The 13,854-nt window shown below is 35.9% G+C and overlaps 1 protein-coding gene across 16 annotated transcripts in view; it reads right to left on the bottom strand.

The window, feature by feature from the left end:
* The window catches only part of NRXN1 (neurexin 1), a 1,160,507-nt gene that overhangs the window by 883,111 nt on the left and 263,542 nt on the right, over positions 1-13,854 (bottom strand). The window lies entirely within an intron of this gene.

Here is a 13,854-nt window from a genome sequence, read left to right as displayed (position 1 = left end):
ATAAAACAGTACTGGGATATTTATCTAAAGGAATGAACCAATACCTTTGCCCATAACCAGCCATTTCAAGGGTGGGAAAACCACTGAAAAACACCTGAATAAAAGTAAAGTTAATTAAGTAACTTGAATACAATGACTAGATGAAGGACTTCCGGTTTCTGAATATCCTGAGAATTTGGGCAACTGCATCAGTTAATTTCAAGGCGCCCACAAGCTGACGGCAAGTGTCCAGGGAATTTGTTCAAGTCCTGCCCAGTCAAAGTCGAGAGATAACACAGCCATCACAGCCACAGGGGAAAACACATGAGCACTTTAACAGTATCTGCCTTAAATACTAAATTTGAAAATGCCCTAGGTTGTACAGTGGTATGTATTTTTAAGTGTACTACTTTAGTTGGTTTCACACAAGAATACATCTTTATTATTCCAGCATCTTGTACTATAATCATTTTTATATCTTCTCCCCCAAATAAATTGTAAACTCGACTGTAGAACGAATGAACAAATTTTAAAATCTAAAGTGTCCAGTATTTGGGTAACATCATAGTACACATCAAAAAATCCTTCTAAATGTTTATTTGGTGGACAGGATTGTATCAGACATTTCAATGAGCATTAATGTAGTAACTACTAGTTTTCTGGCACTAGGCTAAGGCACTGGGGACAAAAACATGAATAAAAAATAGTTCCTGCCCTTGAGAAGGTCACAGTCTAGTAGAAAAGAAAATCTCTGAATGTATTACAATGTTATGGTAAATGTCTTTGCTAAACAACAAATATTCCTTGAAAATGAACAGTTCCTTGAATAACGCATTCAGATTTTCATGTTTGTTTGAATTTAACTATGCAATGTAATTTGCATTATTAATGCATTCTAACTCTGGGCCATACATGTAATACAAATAGTAGAATGTAATTAAAGCTTGTTTTATTATAAATATGCCCAAATACATAGCTGCACACTAAAGAAACACTGAAAGAATTCAGATTTGTAATTGTGAGTGTTGAATTATATCAGGTAGTATAATTCTGGCTTATAGTTTATCATACTCTCATTTGTTGATATAAAGATAAATTATTTTTAAAAACACTAACTGTACTTCTAATTCTAAACATGACTTCTTCCCTGAATTTCTGCCCAGACCTGGGGGTTGTGCATTTTCAGAAATGTGCACCCAACTCTTTTTCTCATGAATCTGATGTGAGAAGGAATATAGAGACCATTGTTTGGGATTCTTTGCAGTCTTTTTCTTATCAAGTGTAAGAAGTATGTGAAATGTTCTAATGAAAATGGTATTGAGCTCAGACATAAGGAGGTAAAAATCTTAGCTGAAAATGGTAACTAATAGATAACTTCAGACAAGAAGCCAATTCTATTTATGCTCTGTTCCTTTATAACAGAAAAGCACTTAACTAGGAAGTCTCTAATGTCACCTCTTGCTTTAAGACTCAAGGATTCATTGATGAGCAGTATCCTCAGAGATTTTACATGAGAGAGACAGCTGGTTACAGCTGGGTCATTGACAATCTAGTGAGATTCACATACTGAGAATCCACAGCTCCCTGAGCTTTACACCCATCAGCCACTCTCTCATCCAATTCCCAAAAGGCACTTGGATTCAGGAATCTCAGCTGGCAAAGCAACAAGCACAGCAAACAATAACCACATGCACCCACCAGTGGCCTGAACTTGATGACCAAAACTTCTGTTGGGATTTTTAGAACATGGTCTCAGCTATCTAGCTTCCTGGAAAATAAAGCTGGTGGCAAATGTTAACAACTTAAGTTTCCCTAAACACAGGTAGAGGAAAAACTAAATTTTTATTTCACATCAATTTTTCAAGTTTTGGCATAGACGGGGGATATACCTATGGCTTCTATGCTCTGCTTTATTAACTTTTTTTTTTAATTTCATGGATCATTTTTCAGATTTATTCAGGTGTATACATTGGTTATGACACTCCTCTGCATACTTTTTTTTTTTTTCTGCACAGTATGTAAGATCTTAATTCCCCCACCAGGAATTGAATCCACATTCCTTGCATTGGAAAGGCAGAGTCTTAACTATTGGACCACCAGGAAGACCCTGGGTTCAGCTTTAGAGATGCCCCTTTTCCATGCCACTCAATTATCTTGCATTAGACAGAACCAAAGGTATTTCTTCCAATTCTACAAAGCAGCCCCTGAAATCTGCAGTTAAGTAACAACAGGCCAAAGCAAGCCTACTGGATCACAGATGGGTTATCCAACTCAATCATAGACATTCCCTAATTTCCAGCAAGGAAACCTGCTGTCTCTCTAATGCACCAACATCATTCTCTTGGGGCAAGGTCTGGTTTCTCTGGGTATCTTATCTTATTTGTAGACATATTATAAATTTTTGTAAATGCAAATGTAGTAAAAAAACAAACAACAATGCAGAGTGGCGTGTTTAAAGAGATGAAGTGAGAAATTGCTTTCTCTGTATTTATTTTCCCAAGGCTTCTCATCCCTTTGCAGAATGAGATTCCAGCTTTAGAGACATTAAGAAACCAGTAACCATGGGACACGTTGCCTGGAAACAGCCTGATTACAACCAACTCACTCAGCTATGAGGAAATTCTACCTGACCCTTTAGGACCATTTGTCAAGCCTTATTATGATGATAAAGAAAATTTATACTTTTGTAAAGCCTTCAAAAATTATTGCCATGAAACTGAGAAATCTGGGCATCTGCTCTGGGGAAGAAATGGGAAGTTAATATGACCATCCAGTGTCAAAATTTGACAGCCAGGACAAAAATAAAGAAAAATTAGTTCAGCACCATGCACAGAATTCAGGAATCAAAAACCCAAACCCAACGCTGAGCAAATCATGTCTGGGAATTGTACTGTCTGCCATGGGGGTTAGAAGCCAAGGCAGTCAGAAAGTCACTAATAAAGGGCATTAGTATTCTGCAGCAGTGCTGCTTAGCTTGTATTTCCTCGTACATCTACTGCATAACTTTCAATCAGAGGCTGCCATTAACAGCTGCTTTGAAACATACACCAGTTGGTTCTGTCATGCCCTGACAGTTGGACAAGATTTGTCAGGGAAATCACATTATAAAAACATTGCACAAGTTTAGCAAAATCTAAGAATGTCTACACAATTTTTTAAAATCATTAATGATCAGTCTCAGAAAATAAGACTTTTTTTTTTTTACTTTAGTGGAATAATGTTTTACAGCTCCATGACTACGTGCATATGTGTGTGCATAATTATAGATAGATAGCTAAACAAATAAATAAATAGATTTTTATTCATTCAACATAGAGGGATTATAAGGACACAACAGAGAATCCTGGTTCCACTAAAAGATTTATCTTGCTATTGATCCACTCACAATTGCATTAGACTATGGTGCATCTCACAGGACAGCTCAGATGTGGCCCGGGACCCACCTTAATACAAGCTTTGCCATTGCTTGAATCCATGATCAATTTCTAGACACATCTATTACACTCTGACTGGAATATAGGGATGCTTCCCTGGTGGCTCAGACAATATAAGGATGCATGTTTCAGCAAAACTCAGCCATTGCTGTTTTGAACTAAATTATGTTATCTCAGTTGTAAGAAACGAATTTGGTCCATTCATTAACTGTAGGTAAATGTTCAATACTTGAGAGCAACAGAGAAATGTGGAGAGTTAAGTTCCTAGCTTAAATTTAGCTATAAGTGCCAATGAAAGTAAACAAATTTTACTTTGAAAGGACTGTTTCTCAATCCTTCACACATCCACAGCACTCCTGAATATGGCTCCAGGTTAAGGTGCTGGCTCTCTAGACCCCAGGCTTCAGGGAACATGCCTTTGTGAAGCCTTGGTACTTATCTCAATCCTAGCACTCAGCAGATACTCATGAAACCTCTGCTGAACTGAATCAGGCACCATTATCATCAAAGTAACAGGCTGCAATTATAGAGCTGACCAAGATAGACACGAAAAGAAAAGGAGGCTATAGATTGCTCTAAACAGATGTAAGGATGATGGTGGGAGATTACATGGGAAAACAAAGTAAGCCACTACAAGAAACTTTCTGTTGATTTTCAGTTTCCATTTTCACCACCCCATGTCATTCACACCATATATTATTGTCAGAATAATTCTCTCCAAACACAAAATCCCAATACTACTCAGGTGCTAAAGAAAATAATGAATGCATAAATGATTGAATAAAACGACTTCTGTTCACAAGCAACTTACAATTTGGTTGCCTAGATGGAAATAACACATGACGTTTTTAAGAAAATATGGGTTGAAAGAAAAGTTCAGTGTGAGTTGAACTGTCCATAGAAGTTGCCAAAGGAAGAAGGGATTTGAATCAGGTCTATTCATTTTAGTGAATAAAAGGCTCAAACTTAGGCTAATCCCAATTAGGCAAGAAACATAATCAAAACATAGAGATAAGAATTTCAATAGTATATTAAGAAAGATATGAAGATACTTTGGGAGGTAGATTACTGATAAGAATATGGGTTTTGATTTGAATCTTGGACTGTATGAAGTATATCTTCCCATGAAGAAAGTATTAAAAAGGATGTTATGAGTTGCCAGGAATGCATAATAAAAGGCTATTTGTGGATTAGGCTGCATTTGGGATGAACCTGGGACATTCATTTATTCACAAATATTTTTTGAGCACCTATTACGTCTTATTCACTGGAAATATATCAGAAAACAGAGAGAATCTCTGCCCTGATAAAACTCATATGGGGGAGGGATGGAGGGCACAGATGAAAACAAAGTAGACAAGTAAGTAGATAATCAAAGGTCAGCTAGTGATAACTGTTAAAGTAGGGTATGCATCTCAGAGAATGGGTAGGGGGAGGCTGTATTTTCAAATATTAAAATTTTACCATCCTTCTAAATAGCTAGCATAGATGTGAGCATATAATAGACAATAAAGAAATGCAGCTGACTGGGGTACTGCCAGTTTGACGAAGATTCTTGGGCTCAATGAGATGCAAACTTTCTCCAAATCAGATCTACAGGAAATGAGTCAGCATTCCCTGATATTCATGCCTAATACACAAAAGGTTGGCCCCAACCCAACTTAACCTAAAAGATGAGAATTTCCGAAATAGGCTCCATCAGTATACAAAGGCTGTCCTACAGCAGCGCTTTTTCCACATCATTTAGAGCAAGTTGCTGATAGCGAACAAGAAATATTCATTAAATATTTGTTAAATATGTATTATTTTAGTCTTTATCCATATGTTATAAAGACTAAAATAATAAATGATGCTCACAATATTGACTTTCCCATTAAAAAAAATTAAACTCAAAAGTCAGAAAAAAGATCAGGGGTTAATGATATCAGAATGAACTTGGCTTTAGGAAAAATTTACATAGAAGTTCAGGGGCTCCTGTGACATGTGGAACTTGAAAGAAAGGAAGGCTGCTTGTATAAATGTTCAGGCTGTCATGGCTCTGAGCTCCTTTCAGAGCAAGACATATGAATGTGATTTTCCCATCACAGTGCCTAATTGGTCCTGACTCATCTTTGGTCATTGGTTGAATTTCCCATATCTCCAATGAAGTGAAGTCGTTCAGTCATGTCCGATTCTTTGCGACCCCATGGACTGTAGCCTACCAGGTTCCTCCATCCATGGGATTTTCCAGGCAAGAATACTGGAGTGGGTTGCCATTTCCTTCTCCAGTTTCTCCAATACCATCCCTCAAATATAGCCTGATGCTCACACAGTAAAAACTTCCTGTGCACAAAGCTACCTGGTCCGAGTGGGAAACAGCAGTGTGAGGTGGCTGTATTTGCACTGTGACTTCTCTAAGTCAATGCCTATAGGTAGTGGATGTTGTGTTAGGCATAGCATGAAGAGGTTAATTCAATGCCCTACAAACAGGGACAACAGGAGAATCCTGTCCTTATACTGTCAAATAAAGAGCAGTTCAGTTACTTGATAAGATGAAGGCAGCACTTTCCTTTCTCACTGTGCCCAATTCCTGCAGGAAGTTTATTAGTGAAATGTACTATTAAATCCCAGCTATAAACTGGAAAACAGCTACTTCACCTGTTTCACTTCCACTACCCAGGAGACTATGTCTTGTTTCTACAATATTACAGCAATTTGAACTCTACAGTATTTCAGTCCTTCTCAACTTGGTTCTTGTTAGCACCATCCCCTAATCCCCTGAGAAAACCCCTCACTCAAAAAATCTTGTCTTCAACTGCCTCAACCTTAGTCCAAAGGGCCTCTCTTTGTTCATAGCTCTTGACATTCATGATTATCTGCCAATGAAACACAGTGTATAAGGAGCTAAAAGTTTTCACAAGTAAACCTATGTCCCTTTCCCTTTCCAGGGGAGGGAGATAAACAGGGGAAATAAAAAAAAAAAAAGAAAGCTGCCAGATAGAAAGCCTGAAATAAATGACCTGCACCACCCATAGCTGAATTCCACCTCTTTCCATAATGTTTCATAAGAGAGAATCAATAAAAGCTGAATCTGAAACATTGGTGCAGGGTAGTAGCTAAGCTCAGTGAGCTCCCAAGCTAATCCTGTGTTCTCAAAAGCAGTACGTGTAAATCCCTTCACCTTTCAGGGGATGAGCTCACTACATAAACTGGCCTGTTTTTTGACCTCAAAATCCAGGTAGGACAGGGTTGGGGGTGGCAGAAGCAACTAGAGGGAAGCTTTCCAGGCCATTTGTTCTAAACTGAGATACTTTGGCAGAGGGAAGGACGAGGTTGAGTTTCCATGGCCCCAAGCTGGGTCACACAGCTGGAGTCAGACTTTGCTCAACACAAATGTCTTTCACTCACCACAAGCAACACAAAGACTGTGAAAGAACATCGCCAAGGCACAGGCCAGGTGCCACTGGCCATTTTCATTATCTAGGCTACCTAGTACGGCAACCCTCACACAACCTGGCTGCTTCCATATCAGTATGCACCCTTTTGTCTATGACTACTTGATTAAAAGATGCAATTAAAATAGAACAAAGACTAAAATAAATGTCAGTGACATGAGGCTTCATATTTTTATTTGTAGTAGAGGATTTAAAAATCACGCCATATTTGTTCTCTTTAATGATACTATTGCCTTACAGAGAAATACTCATTTGCATATTAAAATTTCATCACCATCATGAAAAAAAAGCCTCCTTTGAAAATTGAGATTAAATTTACTAAAAGACCCCCAAGAATCTGTGCTGAAGCAACTGAAGTGAATAGATTGAAACATAAAATCAAATATATTTTAGACAGGTTGATTTGAGGACATTTAATGCATTTGAATAATATGCCTGTCATCTTTTTTAGAGTTGTTTAACCTTATGGAATTCTCTGAAGTAGCAGTAAATAACTGTTGTGTATATACGACACATTAAAAATGTACATGTTTATATTTGAGGCTATATTTTAGCTGATTGTGAATTCCCCTGGAAAGTATTTTTTAAATAAAATAATGTTCATGCAATTTCTACCAAATGCATGGCATATGTTATACAAAAATTGAATGTCATGAAGGGAATTGTAATTTACATCAAACTGATATATGAATAATCAGCCGATTAAAGTCATGCTTTTAATATGTATTTTGCAACAGAATTCCAGCTTTAATAGGCATCCTGGACTGGAAAAGCAGACCATTAAACTGCATTAGCACTCTGATGACTCAAGCCCTAGTTCCTTATGAAAGCCTATGGACAATTTAGATATATCACTTTCATCTCATCCATAAATAGTTTCTCACCATTTATAAATCCTTGTTGTAGTGAAAATTATTATATATCACAGATATTTTTCATTCCCATTCTGAATCACCAATGAAATATCTAAACTACCTTTTAGTTGTCTAAATTAAAACAAGCAAATAAAAGCAAAGACAAAATGAAAAACACACACACAACTTAATACATGTACCTATTCCTATCAATAACCTATTTCTTCTCTTGCCTCATCTTCACTATTAGTATACAAACTCCTAAGTGCAAGATTGTTACCTCCCCTCTCCTCTACTCTATCCCTTGCCTTAAGAACAAATTAAACAGAACATAAACAGACAATATAATTTGCCTCATTATAGTTCAATGATGGTCTGATTTCCTGTGTGGTAACAATGTTTCCTTTACTACATTTCAATATCTATCCAGGCCATCTAATAATATAGTCCAACAGGTAATATACAGCTTTCCCAAGTGAATATGATTCTTAAACAGTGACAGAATTATTCTTCTCTTACTGTGTGAGGCCCCAGAGGACCGTCAAAATCTTAGCAATACTGTATTTTCTTTGCTTCTGTGTCATTCTAACAATTTCTTCCCGTGGAATAATCTCATCTTTTCTTTAGATTTGTGTTTCTCAACCACCTGACGAATTTAGATTCTATAGAGATTTGCTTGTACTCAGTTTTATTGTGACCTGAAAAACAACTACTTCATTGTTTATAATCAAACGTTAGAGTTCTTGTGGTTCATTAGCACACACTCTGAGAATTTCTAAATTTCCATATTAGGACCTTGTGGATAACTAACAAAAGTATAAATATTAACTACTGGTTGAGCTTTGCTTTTAAAGATGCAAGGGCTGATATATTAGCAGAGACTCTCGGGATTCTATTCAGGCCATTACTACCAGTAACAGAGAGAAGTCTTTCCAAGTAAAAAAATAATGAATAAATTGAAAAGAAGAGCAAAATGTTTTTTATCTACCAAAAATTCTTTGCCACAGTATTTATGTTTGTACTTTTGTCTCAAACATTTTCGTTGTCTTTGTAGTTTCTTGCTTGAATGTCAACTCTTCCATATAAACAGCCCCAAGTTCACTCAAGGTGATTTCTTTTCTGTTGAAATAGGAACCATTATCTCTAAACATTCATTTATGTGTTGCTTAATTGGGTATGGTATGGTTGTGTTGGCACTGTAATAGGAAAACTTCACAGTCTTTGACCTGTAGACGCTTAAAATCTAGAGATGAAGTAAATATTCCAAAATATTATTGTGGATTCAAAACATAACGGACCATTTAAAATAATACTAGGAACAAATTGACTGTCATTTTGACAGTACTGAGAACAACATATGTCCCTTCACATTTCGGCTTCTGTTGGATCATTAGGCACAAGTTCAAACAATTCCAAGAAAAAACTTATAAACAAAATCTTAAAATAAAATTTGGATGTAAAACATCAAGACTTACAAACACGTTTTAGAGAATGATTTACTTTATGAAACTATTTGGTCTGCACATTTCAAATAATATATTTTTCTACCAGATTAAAGTGGGTTTAAATATATTATCATTTATAAGTAAAATCGATATAGAGTCAGGATTTGCTATGAATTCTGAGAATGTACAAAGGGAGATCCTTCTTTGCACTATAGGAATCTTTTATGGAAATCCCTGATCCATTATTTTGGAATATTCATGATTTTTTAAATGATGTATCAAGCTTTTGAGCCACCAATAGCAACTTTTCCATTTGACTAAACATCCCAGCATACCAACAATGGACAAGAACACTTTTTACCATCCCCTTTACCCCACAGAAACACATTTAAGTACTCATGCAAATAGACAGCATTTCATTTAAAATTATATGACAATCCAAGTAAAGCCCATGTTTCATTTTTATGAAACCACACCCACAAGTCCCCAGGTCATTTTTAAGTTATGGCATTGGGAGAAATTTTCTGTTGAGATTGTACCCCTGCCACATTAGAGGCAGAATTCAATATTCTGCAGCCCCAAAGGCCAGTGTCCAACAATTCTTGTCTCATCCAAGGAAACTGTATAACACTCTAATGCCAGGTCTGAAAGCACATAACTATCTGCTGTAATCAAAGGTTTAAATGACCATTTATTTCATCTTGTATCCGCCTGAGAAAATCCTTTGCCAGCCTATTTTCTCCCCTTCGAGTAAGAACATTTGCATGCTTGCAGACAAAGGTAACAACTTCAAATGATATATATTCTTCGATGGTGAATATTTGCTTTTTAAAACCAGAGAGTAGAGATCTAGTTATTACTATTGGATTTTACATATTGCTCAAATTAACTGCCAAGAAAAGCCTCTAAGAAATAAATTGCCTTTATGTAATATTACTTTTAATTTCTTCTAGCAAATGGGATAAGAGGCTTAAGTGGGTTAAAGGAAATCAAGTAAATATATTTATGGAATACAATTTTTCATGGTTAAAAGCCTAAAAGCAAATATTTCACAGTTAGCTTACTAAGAATGTACCAGGGGACTAGGAGAGGCTTTTGTAAGACAGAGAGTTGATTTTTAGAATGGCTTACAGGTTACAACAAAAAGTTGCTGATACATTTTAACAAGCAGGCCTAGGGGGCCCAGACCATGTTTGCTAGTACTGGCTGTTTAGCTTCTGCAAAGTTTTTGTAACCATTTTGGAAACCAAATACTGTAGAACAGAAGCTTTCCTTTCATTCAGCATCCAACTGAGTCTGGTGTTACAGGAGCATCAGAAGAGCATTTTAAAGGGACAATATCAAAACATTTGAGTTCCCACTAGAGAACAGTATGAAATAAAATATTTTATAGTATCTAAGTATCTTAAAGGTCTGAATTCTAACCCATATACACATACAAAAGTCAGAAAAGCGGGGTGATGAAATAAGACTGCTGGAGGAATGGGTCTTGGGCAAGTCAAATACATTCTGAGTCTGGTTTCTCTAGTTGGTAAAAGGGGATAATAATGCTGTCTCTACTGACCTCTTTGGTTCACTATGACAAAAGCCTGATTGTGAAAATGCTTTAAATTGTACACAGTCTACACACATATTAGATAATACTATCTTTTTCATTTTTCCCTACAAATACTGCAGCAGATCACTGAACAGGACTTATGCACTGTTTTTAATAACATAACTGGGAAGGAGAAGGTAGGATTTTAGACACCTCTTTTTTTTTTTTTTTTTTTTATCACTTGATGAGATTCTGAAATACAATCAGTCACCAAACTCCTCAGACACATTTAGCAGCATCAGAAGCAGCTGCCGCTGACAATCATGTCTGCTTCCACAGGGACTGAGGTGTTAAAACAATGAGTCATTACAGGTGCACCTACTTCTCTTCATTCAAAGGATGAAATGAAAAGAAGATGAAATTCACCCAGCCCAATATTTTTAAAACAGAAAGAAGGGATCAAGCAGAAAAGACATTTCCCAGTAATTTGCAAGAACAGAATTCACTTATATTCAGTAATAAATTATAATGTGGTATTATTTATAAATCAATAATTTAGTAATTATTTTTAATAGTCTGCTGCTCTACTAGGTATTGCCCCAGATTATTAAGAGTTGCCTGACTTTATGAAATATGCTTAATAGTAATAATAATAATATTAATACATTGATAGCATACAACTAATTCTATTTCCAGGGACAACTTTTGTGAGACAACAAATAAATGGAAAAGGCTACTGGATTTATTTTTAAAGGTGGTAAGATTATAAAAGGTTTTGATGAAAGTGACAAAGGTGATGATATTTGAGATAATTCTGAATGATTTTTAAGATCTTTGTAGGAAAAACATCCATAAAGACAGAAATGTGAGGTTGAAATTGTTTCAGGAGTATCCTGCTACTGTTTTCCTATCCTCCTACACCTGCACATATTTATGCAAAACACTAATATTCACTCATTACAACAGGTGACATGGATAACCTATGTTTAAATTTTTTTCCTTTAAACTGGCAAATTGTACATTAGAGACCCTATTGATTCAAAATGCAACAGTTTCTTAATCACTGTAATATGTGTTTTTAGAAATTTTAAAAAGTGCAAATACACAAAATGAATTTCACATATAAATCCTCCACCCCAGAGATGGGTTAACATTTTGATGTATATCCTTCAAGACTGTATCTGGGTATCTGATGCACAGCATAGTGATTATAGTCAACAGTCCTCTATTATTAACTTCAAAGTTGCCAAGGTTCTAGATCATAGCTGTTCTCATCATGAAAAGAAGTGATAATTATGTGATGTAATAGATGTGTTCCAACAAAGGTCTGTCTAATCAAAGCTATGGTTTTTCCAGTAGTCATGTATGGATGTGAGCTGGACTATAAAGAAAGCTGAGTGCCAAAGAATTGATGCTTTTGAGCTGTGGTGTTGGAGAAGACTCTTGAGAGTCCCTTGGACTGCAAGGAGATCCAACCAGTCCATCCTAAAAGAAATCAGTCCTGAGTATTCATTGGAAGGACTGATGCTAAAGCTGAAACTCCAATACTTTGGCTACCTGATGAGAAGAACTGACTCGTCTGAAAAGATCCTAATGCTGGGAAAGATTGAAGGCGGGAGAAGAAGGGGATGACAGAGGATGAGGTGGTTGGATGGCATCACCCACTCAATGGACATGAGTTTGAGTAGACTCCGGGAGTTTGTGATGGACAGGGAAGCCTGGCGTGCTCCAGTCCATCGGGTTGCAAAAAGCCAGATACAACGGAGCAACTGAACTGAACTGATAGATGTGTTAGCTACTGCCACGGTGGTAATTATATTGCAAAGTACAAATGTATCAAAACAATACACTGTACAATTAAAACTTATACAATACTCTTTGTCAATTATATCTCAATAAAATAAAATTAATTTTAAAATGAAAAGGACTATTTGTGTAAATATAAAATACACATTTATAATAAAAATGAACATGTTATACATATTGCTTTGTAATGTGCTTTGCTCACTTAGCAGTAAAATTGAATAACCTTAAACAATATTAAATACTCTAAAATATAACTTTTTAAAGACTTCCCGGTATACTATTATGAAGTCTATTGTCCATTAGTTTATTTGTTTATATTATTACACATTCAGGTTACTTTTTTTTTTCTTGCATAAATAACAAAGCCATGATTATCTTCTTAGATAATTATGTATACCTTTGGTTATTTACTCAACAAAATCTAGAAATATGACTATGGGCCTGTTTGATACTGGCTTCCAGAATAGTTATTATAATTTTTATTCCATCATCAACAGATTAGCCTTACTCTATATGTACTCTTTTCAATGTTGGGTGTTTAAATTTTAATCATTTTTTTCCTATTCACTCTATGAAAATTACATTTTCTTCAATTTTGTTTTTCTTTGAAAGCTACTTAAGTTGGATGTTTTAAAATTTATTACTTATTGTACATGTGATATGACTAATCATCCATTAAAACATAATGAGTCCACTTTGCATATTTTTTCATGTTTGTTTTTCCTGTATCCATCCTCTGGGTTTCTTCCTCCTCACTACTTATAATATCTGGTCCATACCATCCAAGAGACACTTTTAAATTCAGGATTTTGTACATAATTAGTCTCAAGGAGATTTTACTTCCTTGAAAGTTAGTAAATTAACTCGCTGCAGTTTCATGAATGCTGATTCCTAGGTCAGAGATGAAGGATGTCTCATTACTTAGAGCAAAGTAAAAGCAGTAGCGAGAGTATCAGCACTTTTTGTGCTGTTCTGTGAACCCCATTTTCCTCAGGGTAATGTAGAGAGCTAGTGGGGGCACCTGTACACACTGTGGGTTGTGTTAAAGGAGAGGAATTCTGAGCTTAGAGAGCCCCAATATTTTATAAGGGTAGTAAATATCCCTGCCCTTTGCTCTTTATTAAGTTGGACAACATACGTACAAGGAGGAAAAACCATAGGTATAATACAACTGTGTTCCAAGGACATTCATGATAAAACTTGGTTGAAATGACAGTCTGGGGAAAAAAGTAAATAAAAAAAGGTCAGTTAGTGGCTTGCCATGCAAGAGATGCAGCAGTGCAAATGACTCACAGAAAATTGTCTTCAAATACTTATTCCTGAACGTGTAGAAAGAGAATAAAAGACTTTGCAATGGAAGGAAGG

Source organism: Cervus elaphus, chromosome 11, assembly GCF_910594005.1.
Source record: "Cervus elaphus chromosome 11, mCerEla1.1, whole genome shotgun sequence".
NCBI lineage: Eukaryota > Metazoa > Chordata > Mammalia > Artiodactyla > Cervidae > Cervus > Cervus elaphus.
Note: the sequence above shows the minus strand (reverse complement) of the source record. Positions and strands in the feature narration are given on the sequence as shown.